The sequence below is a fragment of the Ascaphus truei genome, chromosome 8, assembly GCF_040206685.1.
Source record: "Ascaphus truei isolate aAscTru1 chromosome 8, aAscTru1.hap1, whole genome shotgun sequence".
NCBI classification, from domain to species: domain Eukaryota; kingdom Metazoa; phylum Chordata; class Amphibia; order Anura; family Ascaphidae; genus Ascaphus; species Ascaphus truei.
Window position 1 is genome coordinate 20,173,096 of NC_134490.1, and position 13,998 is coordinate 20,187,093.

The 13,998-nt window shown below is 42.0% G+C and overlaps 1 long non-coding RNA gene across 1 annotated transcript in view; it reads right to left on the bottom strand.

The window, feature by feature from the left end:
* Nucleotides 1-2,605: 2,605 nt before the first annotated feature.
* Nucleotides 2,606-13,998, bottom strand: part of LOC142500899 (uncharacterized) — a 118,374-nt gene continuing 106,981 nt past the window's right edge. The window contains exons 3-4 of the long non-coding RNA XR_012803348.1: nt 3,016-3,105; nt 2,606-2,645 (exon numbers count right to left, since the gene is read on the bottom strand). This is a non-coding gene — a long non-coding RNA (uncharacterized LOC142500899). The remainder of the gene's footprint in view (nt 2,646-3,015; nt 3,106-13,998) is intronic.

The following is a 13,998-nucleotide window of genomic DNA, read 5'->3' on the forward strand; positions in this document are numbered from 1 at the left end:
CTGCTGCCAAACAGGGAAGGTGATGCTGCTTATGCAGTACTATACAGCCAGCTGTCTGGCAAAAATAGTGATGCTGATTTGGCAGTAATCGTTATATTTGAGTGTTGCCAGAAGCAGTGGCTTCCTCCTCCTTCTACTGGAGGTGGTATGCGGTACTGGTTAATGAAGTAAAACGAAGTTTCTGGTGTAGGGGTGACTACCTACTCCTCCTTATGGAGGTGGTATGTAAGTGACTTCTCTCCCGGGTGCCCGATTCCTGACGAAGCATCATTGTGAAACGCGTAGTTCCCTGCCGGAGCCCATTACCTGAAGGACCCAGCCAGCCTGTTGACATCCGGTAAGCCCTCCCCTTCCGGTTCCCGCCATCGGACGCGGTCACGGGGGATACACCGGTCGGAGGAGCGCCATCGGACGATCAGGCTGAAGCTGGGCTGTTGCCCAAGCTGTATCGTAAGTGTTTTTATCCTGTCTGCTGTTTTATGCACTTAATAAACTTATTTTCACCCACTCACCGGTTTTGGCCCTTTCTTTCTTTGAATCGGGCACCCGGGAGAGAAGTCACTTACATACCACCTCCATAAGGAGGAGTAGGTAGTCACCCCTACACCAGAAACTTCGTTTTACTTCATTAACCAGTACCGCATACCACCTCCAGTAGAAGGAGGAGGAAGCCACTGCTTCTGGCAACACTCAAATATAACGATTACTGCCAAATCAGCATCACTATTTTTGCCAGACAGCTGGCTGTATTGTACTGCATAAGCAGCATCACCTTCCCTGTTTGGCAGCAGGCTGCGCAAGAGCGCGCTAATCACCCGCCCCCACAGTCCTTACATTTTTTATTTCACATCCCTCACCCCACCACCAACCACAGAATTCCATTTTAGAAAAATCTATGAAGTAGTTTTTATTTAGACTTTTCCATCTAAGCCCCAAATTCAGGCTTTTAGCCAAGTCTTTTAAAAGATTTTTTATTCGAGCATTTTTTTATACATTTTAGACAACCGCATTGTATTAATGTTTTGTCTGGTTTGACACTAATCACGTGTCCCTCATTTTCTTTTTTCATCCTGTGAGCTAAAAACCCGTGCGCTGACCAATCCACCGATTCTACTGTCATTACAAGAAGATTCCGGGCTTTATCTTCTCTACAGGTCCAGCTGCAGAAAACAACAAGGGCAAGTATACACTACCCCTTATTTGGTTATACATTACAACACAGGCCACACCACAAGCCTAATAAATAAGGGAGCGCCCCAGCCTCTATTCCTTTCTGAGTTTCCCACTGGGCCTGGTAGATTGTAAAGGGATATGTAGTAGTCCCTAAATGCTTCACTTATAATTTTGGGGTTGTGGGATACTGAGCCATTTTTAGTGTGGATGTTATGAATTTTAGCCTTAGCTTGTTTTTGCTTTAACTTGCGTGTCAGCATTCTATCAGCTTTATTACTTTTTTCATAGTTTTTCTGTTGAGTCCATCTTTTAGCTCTTTCTGCGTTTGACACTAACAAAAGGTTTAGTTCGCCCCTCACTGAGATTATTTGCCTGTAATTTTTCCGGGAGGGGTTTGACTTGTGAATAAGTTCTAATTCTGATAGTTTTTGTGTTAGTGTTTCAATTTGTTTTGTTTTTTCTTTTTTTTTCTGAGAAGCCAGGGCAATCAGTTTGCCTCTTATCACTGATTTGTGGGCCTCCCAGAGGGTAAAAGAGGAAACCTCTGGGGTGTTGTTTATTTCAAAGTATTGGGCAAGTTCTTTTTCTATTAGTTGGAAATTTTGTGGGTTCAGTAGTAGCAATTCGTTCAAGGACCACGACCTTGTTTTATTTTTGGGGGTGAGGCCGGCTAATTTGGTTATGAGCGTAGAATGGTCTGACCAAGCAGAGGGGGCAATTACTGCTGAGGAAATATTATCGCTAATTTGTTGGTCTATTAGGATATAGTCAATTCGAGAATAGCTATTATGGGGGTGAGAGAAAAAGGAGAAATCCTTTACATTGCTATTAACTAATCTCCAGGAGTCTACCAACAATAGATCTTTGGTCATAGATACAAGTCCCCGAGTAGAGGGAACTATTTTCTGTGGCGGGAGGGGGACTGGGAGATGTATCTAGATTTGGTTCCATAATTGCATTTAGATCTCCTGCTAATATTAGAAGGCCTTTCTGGACAGAGAGAATTAAATTTGTTAGTTCCTGGAAAAAGGATTCTTGATTTTCATTAGGGGCATAAGTGTTGACTATTGTTATATCAGTGGAGTCCAGTGACCCTGTGCTAATTAGAATTCTCCCAGCGAGATCACTTTTAATTTTATCTACTTTGAAGTTTAGATTTTTATGGAAAAGTGTAGCTACGCCATTTTTTTTTCGTGGGAGCTGATGAGTGGTAGACTAGGGGGTAGTCATTGCTGAACAGCAGTGACTGATCCTCCTTTTTCAAATGAGTTTCTTGTAGCAAGATTATATCTCCTGCCAGTCTTTTGGCTTCCAAAAGAGCAATACGTCTCTTTCGGGGGGTGTTTAAGCTCTTGGTGTTTTGGGATATTTATTAATCGGCATGTTGGTGGTTCAGGGTTCTGTAATACAAATGAACAGAGTGATAACTTACATATAGTTGAAGCGTCGGTACATCCGTCTTTGGAAACGATCTGGTATGAGAACATATACAATGAGAGATATACATATTATTCCAAAAAAGTGGTAAATGCTTACAAAACTTGGAGGGGAAGGGTAGAGGGGGGAGGGAGGGGTAAACCGAGGACCCCGGCTTCCAAACATTGTTTGGGGGGACCAGCCATAGTGGAACCCGTGGTGTGAGTCTCTTGCACTCACAGGTTAAATGAACCTGAGGGGGGCGGGCAGTGGCCCAGCGGCTCAGCGCCTCAGTGCTCCTTTGTTTGGGAGCTAAGCTTTCGAAAAGGGAAACAAAATCACCCCAAAGAGTACGGGGTGGGTTGTGTGTGTGATCTTACACATCAGGGAAATAAAAGCAAGAATAGGGGGCATTGAACGTTATACCTGTTTACGTCAACATATCCTTTCTCAATTTTAGAAGCATTAAGTAGGGTTGACTGGCAGCTATAGTTTGGCAGGCTCTGCATTCGTAGTCTACAGGGGGAGAGGGATAAATAACATGGAAGAAGTTACCTAAAACGTAACCTATAATATTTTAGAAAGTAATAAAGAATTGGTAGCTGAACTTTGGGAGACCAATTCTATTATAGGCAACATATAGACTTATATTACAAATACACTTTTATCTAGAAAACAGTTCCAAACAAACATTGTATATCAGTCCCTTTTAAGTGTTCGGGTTAGTTCAAACTGATCATCAAACTTTGAATATCTCGAACTTGTGGGTAACTTGGAAGAACAGTTTCTCAATGAGCAAGGGAATAACCTGGATTTTGGGACTTGTACGTTCTAGAAACTTAAAAACTAAACTCGGCAACTTCTTGATGTACAGGTTGTCGTAGTTGTTGTGGCTTGATCGAGTTGGTCGATGTGTTCCAGGTACCGCGACCGTTGGCTTGTTTTTAGGTGGGTAACTGGAGTGGGCCACGTCTCGCTTAGTGCCTTAATACAGACCACGTTTTGGCTTGTCTGCCATCTTAAATGGGTATTAAGTAAGTTTCCAGCTCTAGATCTTCAAGTGGGTTGGGTCTTTGCTCGCCTAGTGGTTGGTGTTTTCACCCATGCCTGGCGTTGTGCCTTAGGTGACTGACGAGACCTTTGAGAGGCCTCCGGATCCTCTGGTTCGAGTAGGCCCAATGATCGTAGTTTTTCCTCACTTTCTTCTGGTGAGAGTAGAATGTACATCGTCTCTTGATAGGTGACCAGTATTTTGCACGGGAAACCCCAGCGATAGCGGATTTTATTGTTCCGCAGTGAGTTGGTGATCTGCGCGAACATTCTCCGCTTATTCAGCGTGATTTGAGTCGAGTCCGGAAAGATGAGGAGTGGAACATTATCCTGCTCTATCTTTGGGGTGGTTCTAGCGGGTCTCAATATTTCTTCTTTAATATGTAAGTAGTGTAGGCGTGTGATCACGTCTCGTGACTTTGCTGGATCTAGGCCTTTCTAGGAAGCCCATGGGCTCTGTCCATCTGAAGTATTTCCTCCGATATTTCAGGTAACAGGGACATGAAAAGCCGAGTGAGATATGCGTCCAATTGGGCGTTGTCCACTTCTTCCGGGATACCTCTGATCCGCAGGTTTATCGCCGTGACTGATTCTCCGTGTCTTCCAGTTTTTCGAAAATCGTTTTGACTTGAGTTTTTAATTCCTCGATATCTTGCGCTTGGGTCTCCTGTGCAAGGGAGGTGTTATCCACCTTCTCCTCCAAGTCCACAATGCGGTCTCCTATGGATGCAATCTCCTCTCTGATGCTGCGGCGGAAGCTTTGCATCTCGGAGTGGAAAGAGCTTTTTATTTCTTGTACAAACGCCATCATTTCTTTGCGGGTAAGTGGAGCGTCCGTCTCTTCTCCAGAGTCTGGATCTGAATCCGCGTCTCCGCCTGCGGTGGACGCTTCTTGGTTTTTTGAACTTTGTCTTGTGAAGAAGTGTTTGTTTTTTTTATTACAAGATTGAAGCAGGTGGTCTCTTGAGCTGAACCCCAATAATTTCAGCTCTGTAGACCCTGTGCTTCCTGAGATACTTACCTCCGTAGCGGTGCCGGTATCTCTGCAGCCTGGGAAACTGTGTGCCTAACATAAATGGTGGCGTTTAAATGGCCTGCATCAGGTGGGCCAATAGGAAGCCGTGATGTCATCCGGTGCGGCTTCGTATTGGCCCGCGTGACCTGGACCTTTAAACTCTGCAGATACCGGCTTCCTAGGGGAGTAAGTATCTCTGTAAGCAGGGGGTCCCAGAGCTGAAATGAATGGGGTTCAGCTCCGGAGACCCACTGCTTCAATCCTATAATAAAAACAATAAATAAAACCTGTATTGCTTCTTTAAGGGCCTAGGTGCTAAATATATTGCTAGTCTGTTGCCCAAAACATCCACCAGCACCTTAGCACTCTCCATACAGTAGTTTACTAAAGATGAGCCCTACAAGGAGTTAACCTTAACTAAGAGACACAGGGTGTAAATGGGTTTGTGGCGTCGCCATGCACAGACTTTTCACAAGGTCTAAAATAATTTGAAGCTCATCTTTTTGAAAGGTCTGTGTACTGTAACTATTCCATCCCATCCTTTACGCTGCAAGAGTAATGACTATGCCACTAATATTGTCATGTAATGCTATTTTCAAGCGAAGTGGCAGTTTGCCATATACAATGCTTTAAGCCAAGGTATTTCAAATCACAGATATTCTAGTGAGCAATGCCCCATGCCAAATATAAACGTGTGTTGCACTATACCCCCAATAATTGGGGCAAGCTACACTATGTCCTAAGTGTTTCCATTTTGGCAGGTCATAACATGGTTGAAGAGTTCAAATCGTAGCTGTCAGATGATATCGAGCAGACGTAGGTCATGGTTTAAATCTCAACGTAGGGATCAAGAGGATGTAATCGATGGAAAGACACATTTAACAATGCTTCATAGACAACAACAGCAGGAAACTTTGATGCTGCACTAGATGAAAAAGACAGGAACTTTTAAGGATCTGGGAGGTTGCGAAACATCATTTTTTAAAGGATTTGCATGAAAGAACCAAGATGCTTATATTCCTTGCAGCTGGTAATACCTTTAAGTCACGGGGTGACCAACTCCAGTCCTCAAGGGTCACCCACAAGTCAAGTTTTCAGGATATCCATTCTTCTGTAAATTTGGCTCACTCATTGACTGAGCCACTGATTGAGCCACCTGTGCTGAAGCAGGGATATCTTGAATACCTGACCTGTTTGTGGTCTTTGACGACTGAAGTTGGCCACCTCTGCTTTAAGTTGACTAACTTACAAGATAGTTCTTTGTATATGCAATGTTCGGGCTCTTTTTGTGGGGGAAACTGAGTTCCGGCACCTTTTTGGGGGGGGAAACAAGCATATAGCATTTATGAAATGATTAGGAATGGGGCTGGAATACTACTGGAAGGGGATAAATACATTTTCTCACACATTTATTTACTTGAAGCCAAATTATTTACTGTACCCAGAGCTGCGGACGGGGGAGGTGCCTGTCCCAGGCCTGGTGGCGGAGGGTAGCCCAGCGGAACTTCCACTATAGGCCACCGGGGTGTGTATTTACATCGCTGGTGAAAGGTGCCCAGCCACCCTCCCCCCGGACCCCCCTCCCCCCCCGGCACCCACACCCGATCAACTTCTGTGGCCCATGTAACCCAACTCTCCTGCTTAACAACCCAGGGCTGTCGGCAGCCCTGATTTAAATCATATTTTCTTTGATTAAGGTTCCAGCCAGCACCATTTTTCTTTTTAAAAACATCGCTAGCAGTAGGGTTTATGAAAGAGTTGTACAGGAAGCTGAGGCGCTTGGGGACAGATTTGAGATAGTTAATACTTGATCAGGTAATTGCTCGTTTGTGTATCTGTTCATCTCACTTGCTATGACAGAACTACAATCTTCTCCAGCACAGGGAAAGCGGCTTCGCAGCTTATTGAATAGGAGCCTTTGGAAGGTGAAGAAGAGCCCTAACAGAGCATTCCAGAGGCGCACAGCCAAGCAGACCACGTTTCTAACTGTAATGCGTGTTGATCTCAGACACTGTTACGCTTTGATTCATTGGGGGTTTTTTTTTTGAAGCTGCAGTTTTAAAAAATTATTTTTTTTTCCCATTCAATATGTGCATCAATACAATCTGCACACTGACAAGTGACTAGCTACTGTAAGTTGCCAATCGATCCGTTCTCCTGTAATTGATCGCTGAAGATTCGGCTCCAGGGTTCTTTACATCACTGTTAGTGCTGCAAAAGAGTACCCAGGATGCAAAGCTGTGTGGAAGATCATGTGACCAGGCAGGCACTAGATACAATTGGTGCACTCCTGGAGAGAGGGCAAAAGGGGTGTGCCAGAGCCTGTCTCAGAAGAGGAAGGGGATGTGACTTTGTAAATGGTTGCTATAGAAACAAAAATGCTTGTTACATGGCAAAAACAGAGCTCCTTATACTTCCTCCCAAACCTGGCCCTACTACCTCCTTCCACATTGCTATTGGAAATACGATCATTCACCCAGTAGCCCACGCACGCTGCCTAGGGGTTACACATGATTCCTCACTCTCATTCTCCTCTCATATTCAAAACGTTTCTAAAACTTGTCGCTTTTTCCTCCGCAATATAACAAAGATACGCCCTTTCCTCTGTTACTCAACTGCTAAAACTCTGACTCAGGCCCTCATTCTCTCACGTCTCGATTACTGCAACCTCCTGCTGTCCGGCCTTCCTGCCTCTCACCTGTCTCCCCTACAATCTATCCTAAACGCTGCTGCCAGAATCACTCTACTCTTTCCTAAATCTGTCTCAGCATCTCCCCTCCTGAAATCCCTCTCCTGGCTTCCGATTAAATCGCGTATCTCACACTCAATTCTCCTGCTCACTTTTAAAGCTTTACATTCTTCTGCCCCTCCTTACATCTCAGCCCTAATTTCTCGCTATGCACCATCCCGACTCTTGCGTTCTTCTCAAGGATGTCTTCTTTCTACCCCCTTTGTATCTAAAGCTCTCTCCCGCCTTAAACCTTTCTCACTTTCTGCCCCACACCTCTGGAATGCCCTTCCCCTCAATACCCGACTAGCACCCTCTCTATCCACCTTTAAGACTCACCTTAAGACACATCTGCTTAAAGAAGCATTTGAGAAGCACTGGATAATCATGGACACATGACACATAAAGCTTGGCCCCCTGCAGACGCACTTACTAGTATTCCCTCCTACTGTCTCTGTACGTTCTCCCTACCTACCAATTAGATTGTAAGCTCCTCGTAGCAGGGACTCCTTCCTTAATGTTACTTTTACAGTATGTCTGAAGCACTTATTCCCATGATCTGTTATTTATATTATCTGTTATTTATTTGATTACCACATGTATTACTACTGTGAAGCGCTATGTACATTTATGGCGCTATATAAATAAAGTCTTACAATACAATACAATACATTAGAATATATTAAAAATGAAAAAAAAATGTTTTTTAAATGCTACAAGTATTTTTTCATAGAACAGAACTGATTTATTTACAAAAGTCACACACACATGTAGGATCTGTAATCACATTTGTACTCTCCCTTTTCTATTTGTAACCCTTTAAAGCAGCAAAACATGTAGCATTGCACCATATTTTTTTAACATATTTTTTTACGGGTTTGCAGAAGGGGGTCTCCGGAGCTGAACTGTGTTCATTTCAGCTCCGGGGATCCCCTGCTTCCGGAGATATTTACCTCTGTTGAGGATGCCGGTATCTCCTTCTTGTTTAAATGTCCAGATTATGCAGGCCAATAGGAAGAAGCAGGGGATGATGTCAAGGCTTCCTATTGGCCCCCGTCACGTGACATTTAAACGCAATTTCGTTAGGCACACAGTTCCCTGGCTGCAGATACTGGCACCCCACATGGAGGTAAGTATCTCTGAAAGCAGGGGGTCCCCGGAGCTGAAATTAACCCCGTTCAGCTCCGAAGAACCCCTGCTGTAACCCTGTAATCCTTTTTATTTATTTTTGTAAATCGTTGTTTTAAATTCACCAAATACTTTCGGTAAAGAGTTTAAAAAAATGACCTCCCATGAAAACTACCAGGTTAACCCCTTAATATGAGCATTTGAACTTTTGGCCGTTCCAGGAAAACCACAGGCCCAGGCCTTGAGTTTGGCTGAACCCTACGTCCATCAACGCCAAGATAGAGATGAGCCAGAGCAAAATGCAAGCCATTTACATCCCTAATCCCAATGCACTGGCTGCAGCTTAAATATGACATTTCTAGTACCAGGGAAAGCAACAGCGAATTTTCTCAATCAGACAATTTGTCTTAGGAATTCATTTGAAGCAGCAAAATGTTTGAACTTAGCCAAATGCTGAGCCCAGAATGACCCATTGTCTAATGCAATGAGATAGCTTAACCACATAATTTTATGACTTGCCCACCTCTTGGTTAGTGCTAATTTAATGTTTTCAGCAATATTATATTGGCGTTTGGACCAATAAAGTGATATGGTCAAATCATCGACTAATTAAATCCAAATTAGCTTTAGTTAATAAAATATTCCTGTTTTGTTCTCCTTGGCATTCCCATACATGCATCTCTGGTAATTGTATGAACTGGGGCTGCAATGCAGTTTTTACCTGGAAAAGTACATGATCAAGATATAAGGTTGAAAAATAACATATGTCCATCGAGTTCAACCTATGTTATTAAATGTGGTCGCCAGAGATACTCATCCTATATTTGTTATTTGTTTTGACCCAGAGGAAGGCAAACAAACAAAAAAACAGTGAAAAATCCATATTATCCAATTATTTCTCATTAGGGGGAAAATAAATTCCTGACTCCAGTAATATGCAAAAAATATTTCTCCCTGGATCAAGATCCTTCCTATGTTTGCTATTCATTCCCCTGACAACATCTGACCCAGGAAGTGCTGTCCCGAGGAAACGTGGGAGTCTTCATCACAGCCGCAGAAGTTGCCTGCACGCAACTGCCAGGATCGGCACGGCTTCTGAAGGACATCTGCCTGTACACAGCGTTACGGGAGAGGGTGCACTACTAACGGAGGTAAGGTTTTTTATTCTTTGCCTCCAGTCCCCCTCCATATGCAAGGCGATTCTCCACACTTTCAATATCCTCACTCCCGGCATTTCATATTCCGATAAGATTCTATGTAAGCAAAGTATCCAGAGCGCAAGACTGCAGCACTTTCACTCCTTCCTATATTTACCTATTTGTTATATCCCTGTATACCTTTCCCAGTGCTTTTTTTGTAATATAAAAAGGTGCCGGTACCCAACCTCTTACCTTCTCCTGCTCCTCATCTCCGTCGCCTTGTCGCGGCACGCGGCGGCGCCGACGTCGCGGTGTCATGGCGACATGGCATCATTTGACGTTGCGGCATCATTTGACACTGCGTTGCCATGGCAACGTGTCGTTACAAGAAGATGCCGCTGGAGATGAGGAGCAGGAGGTCAACTAAGAGGAAAAAGTGACAGTACAGAATACCGGCGCGTACCGACACAAAAAAAAAGCCCTGACCTTTCCCTATAGTGGTGTACAGGGTGGGAAGTTTACAATGTGAAAAATTCCGTACATCACTTTACTAAGCAACGCTACTCCATGACACCTATTTACCATAGTAAATATGGCCCTTTAAAGTCCACTGAAGGGAATGGGCTGTAAGGTGACTTCAGTTATGGAAGGTGTCTTATGGAGTAAGACCCACTTGTAAATATGCCCCTTTACAGAATGCGTTTTGCCGCACTAGTCCCTGAGAGGGAGTTTTAGCGTTCACACGTTTAGCCAAGGCATGTTTTGTAGTAAATAGGACAGTGCGCTGCGCCTGTATCACATATACAAGTCGCCGAGTAAATGCCGTTTCCATTGTATTTTCTGACATGTAATGACAATGAATGTAGTGAGAGCACAAAGCATAATATTATTAAGTAGGCTGTGTTGTCAATGTTAGTGAATCGGAATATAAATAGATGTGCGTGCGTGCGTGCGTGTGTGTAGGTTTCTTTAAACAGTTTATTATCATCAACATTTTCTATATTATATCAACTGTATGTGAAGATTTGTATAGAACTTACCTGTTTAATATTACCACATATATACTTATATACCACAAATAATTAGGGATTAGTAGTAATGATATTAAGGAAATTATATATTTCATATAATTAACATGTATAAAACACACACACACTCACACACACACAATTAAAGCTGGTCAAATATTTAGCAGTGCACTCAAATTAAACTCTTTATATATAATAGAGTTATACGTATGACTATTAGAAAAGTGAAGCTCTAAAACAATCTCATAGGTGACGGGCGGACAAAAAAAGGGCAAAATAATGGTGTGAATCTGTGTACAAAATATGGGAATATGGCCAACAAACACCACTTTTTCCTTAATTTAATCACGGAGTGGTTCAATTAGCCTTAGCTCGGGCTACATGGCAAGCGGAACAAAACTCATCAGAACAAGCTTTATAAATGCAAATTGTCCTGGTTTTCAAGCATTTTTGCCTAATTTTCACTTTCTTAAATGGCCCCCACGGTGTCTTATGGAGCCGTGTTTTTTAGGTGGTCCAATGTGGGCTATGTATAAAGTGCAAAGATCAAAATAAAGGACTCTAGCAGTATGATAACCACTCAACTTCTGAAAAATAATAATGCAATAAAATTGTGAATAGTGTATGTCTTCATTTTTTTTTAATATAATACAAAATAAATACATGTATATATATATATATATATATATATAATATATATATATATATATATATATATATATATATATATATATACAGTGTTCGACAAACTTATACATTTGCTCGCCCCGGGCGAGTGGATTTAACTCCCGGGCGAGTAAATATTGGCCCAAGCAGCACACGTTTGGTACTAGGTGGCGAGTAGATTTTTTTGTGTGGCGAGTAGATTTTTTGGTGATTTGTCAACCATATATATATGTATATATATATAGTATACTTATATATTTTTTTTTAACAGAAACCACTAATTAACCACTAAACTAAGTGTGCTCCAAAACTTATAATAGTGATGGATATACTAATAAGTTGGTGGATGATAAACTAAGGGTGGATGCTAATAAAGATAAATAAATGAAAAACAATTAATTACTATGTATCAAACAACACTATAAAAGACAATATGTGCAAATATACAGATTAATTGTAAATATCAATGATAAAAACAACAGTAGTGTCCAAAAGAATGTTCCAAGATAGGTGCCGCTTGTTCAAAAAGGTTCAGTTGGACCTGCGTGACCGAGAAAAGTGATCTAAAAAAAACAAAACAAAAAAGTGCAACCACCCTAGTGTGTTATTTAATGTAGAAAAGTATAAATCAGCATATAAAAAACTTGAGTTACACACTCACAAACGACAATAGAATATGTGCGTTGTTGAGTTATGTTAACTCGGATCTTTGCCGTTCTCAGAAGAGTGTCTTACTAGGATCTTCATCTTCTTTGGATTCCCTGGAGTCTGTGTAAAATATTGCGTCTGACTTCACACGCAGTAACATTTCCCTGATGAAGTAGCCAGGTTGCTACGAAACGCGTAGGGTTTTTTGTCTAGTTGGCTATTTTGACCTCTACTAAGGAGCTATTTGAGGTACCTGTGTACCAAAAAATAAAATTAAGCCAAAATGGAGAAGCCATGTGTGAAAAACTAAGTACACCCTTGCTGCTTCCATAGGAATTAAGATGCTAAGTAGCAGACAGGTGCTGCTAATCAAACGCCCTTGATCATCAGCAAGTGTGACCACCTCTATAAAAGCCGAAGTTTTAGCAGTTTACTGGTCTGGAGCATTCAGGTTTGTGTTAACACAATGCCAAGGAGGAAAGACATCAGCAATGATCTTAGAGAAGCAATTGTTGCTGCCCATCAATCTGGGAATGGTTATAAGGCCATTTCCAAACAATTTAAAGTCCATCATTCTACAGTGAGAAAGATTATTCAAAAGTGGAAAACATTCAAGACAGTTGCCAATCTTCCCAGGAGTGGACGTCCCAGCAAATTCACCCCAAGGTCAGACCGTGCAATGCTCAGAGAAATTGCAAAAAAAAAAAACAAGAGTTACATCTCAGACTCTACAGGCCTCAGCAAGCACGGTGGTAGAGGAGTGATGATTTGGGCTTGTTTTGCAGTCACAGGACCTGGGATCCTTGCAGTCATTGAGTCGACAATGAACTCCTCTGTATACCAAAGTATTCTAGAGTCAAATGTGAGGCCATCTGTCCGACAGCTAAAGCTTGGCCGAAATTGGGCCATGCAACAGGACAATGATCCCAAGCACAGCAGCAAATCTACAACAGAATGGCTGAAAAAGAAAAGAATCAAGGTGTTGCAATGGCCCAGTCAAAGTCCAGACCTCAACCCGATTGAAATGCTGTGGCTGGACCTTAAGAGAGCTGTGCATAAACAAATGCCCACAAACCTCAATGAACTGAAGCAACGTTGTAAAGAAGAGTGGGCCAAAATTCCTCCACAACGATGTGAGAGACTGATAAAGTCATACAGAAAACGATTACTTCAAGTTATTGCTGCTAAAGGTGGTTCTACAAACTATTGAATCATAAGGTATACTTAGTTTTTCACATATGGCTTCTCCACTATGGCTTTATTTTTGTTAAATAAATCATGACACGGTGTAATATGTCATGTGTTGTTGTTCATCTGAGGTTTATATTTACCTAATTTTAAGACCTGCTAACGAACAGATGATTGTTATTATGTCCTGATATGTAAAACCATAGAATTCAAAGAGGGTGTACATTATTTTTCACACCACTGTATATATATTTTGTCAGTGGGACTCAATTGAAGTCTCGAGTCTAGACTCTTTTTAATAAACTCTTAACAGCATTCTTTGGCCTTTTTTTCCCCAGCAAGAAAATGTCAAAAACGATCCGAAGCCTTTTCAGCCGATTCAATAAAGAAGTAACCAAATTAGCTCCATGTAAAAGGTCGGAGCTGTCTTCGTCTGATTGCAAGTTAGCATGCAAATGAGTGATTTTCTCAAGATTACTCACTCACGTGCTATGTAATAAACTCTGAAGTGCTGTGATAAGGTAATTGCGCAACTCACCTGGATCTCACAATTTTTTCACAAGTACTTTAGGGTGGTGAACCGGCCAGTGGGGAAATCTATATGGCAAAAACCTTATCGGGTAACCTGTACTGGACACACAAGAACATTAATATGTTAGTAACACATGCCTTGATGTCCGCTATGATAGCTAAAGGGTTCTGAAATTTCACCTCATCTTAACTCTCTACCCATTGTATGCCATATATAATTATTTGTATTTGGTCATATTTGGCAAGTAGGCTGGTAGCCATTGTTACATGGAGGTATGTTGAGTGGGT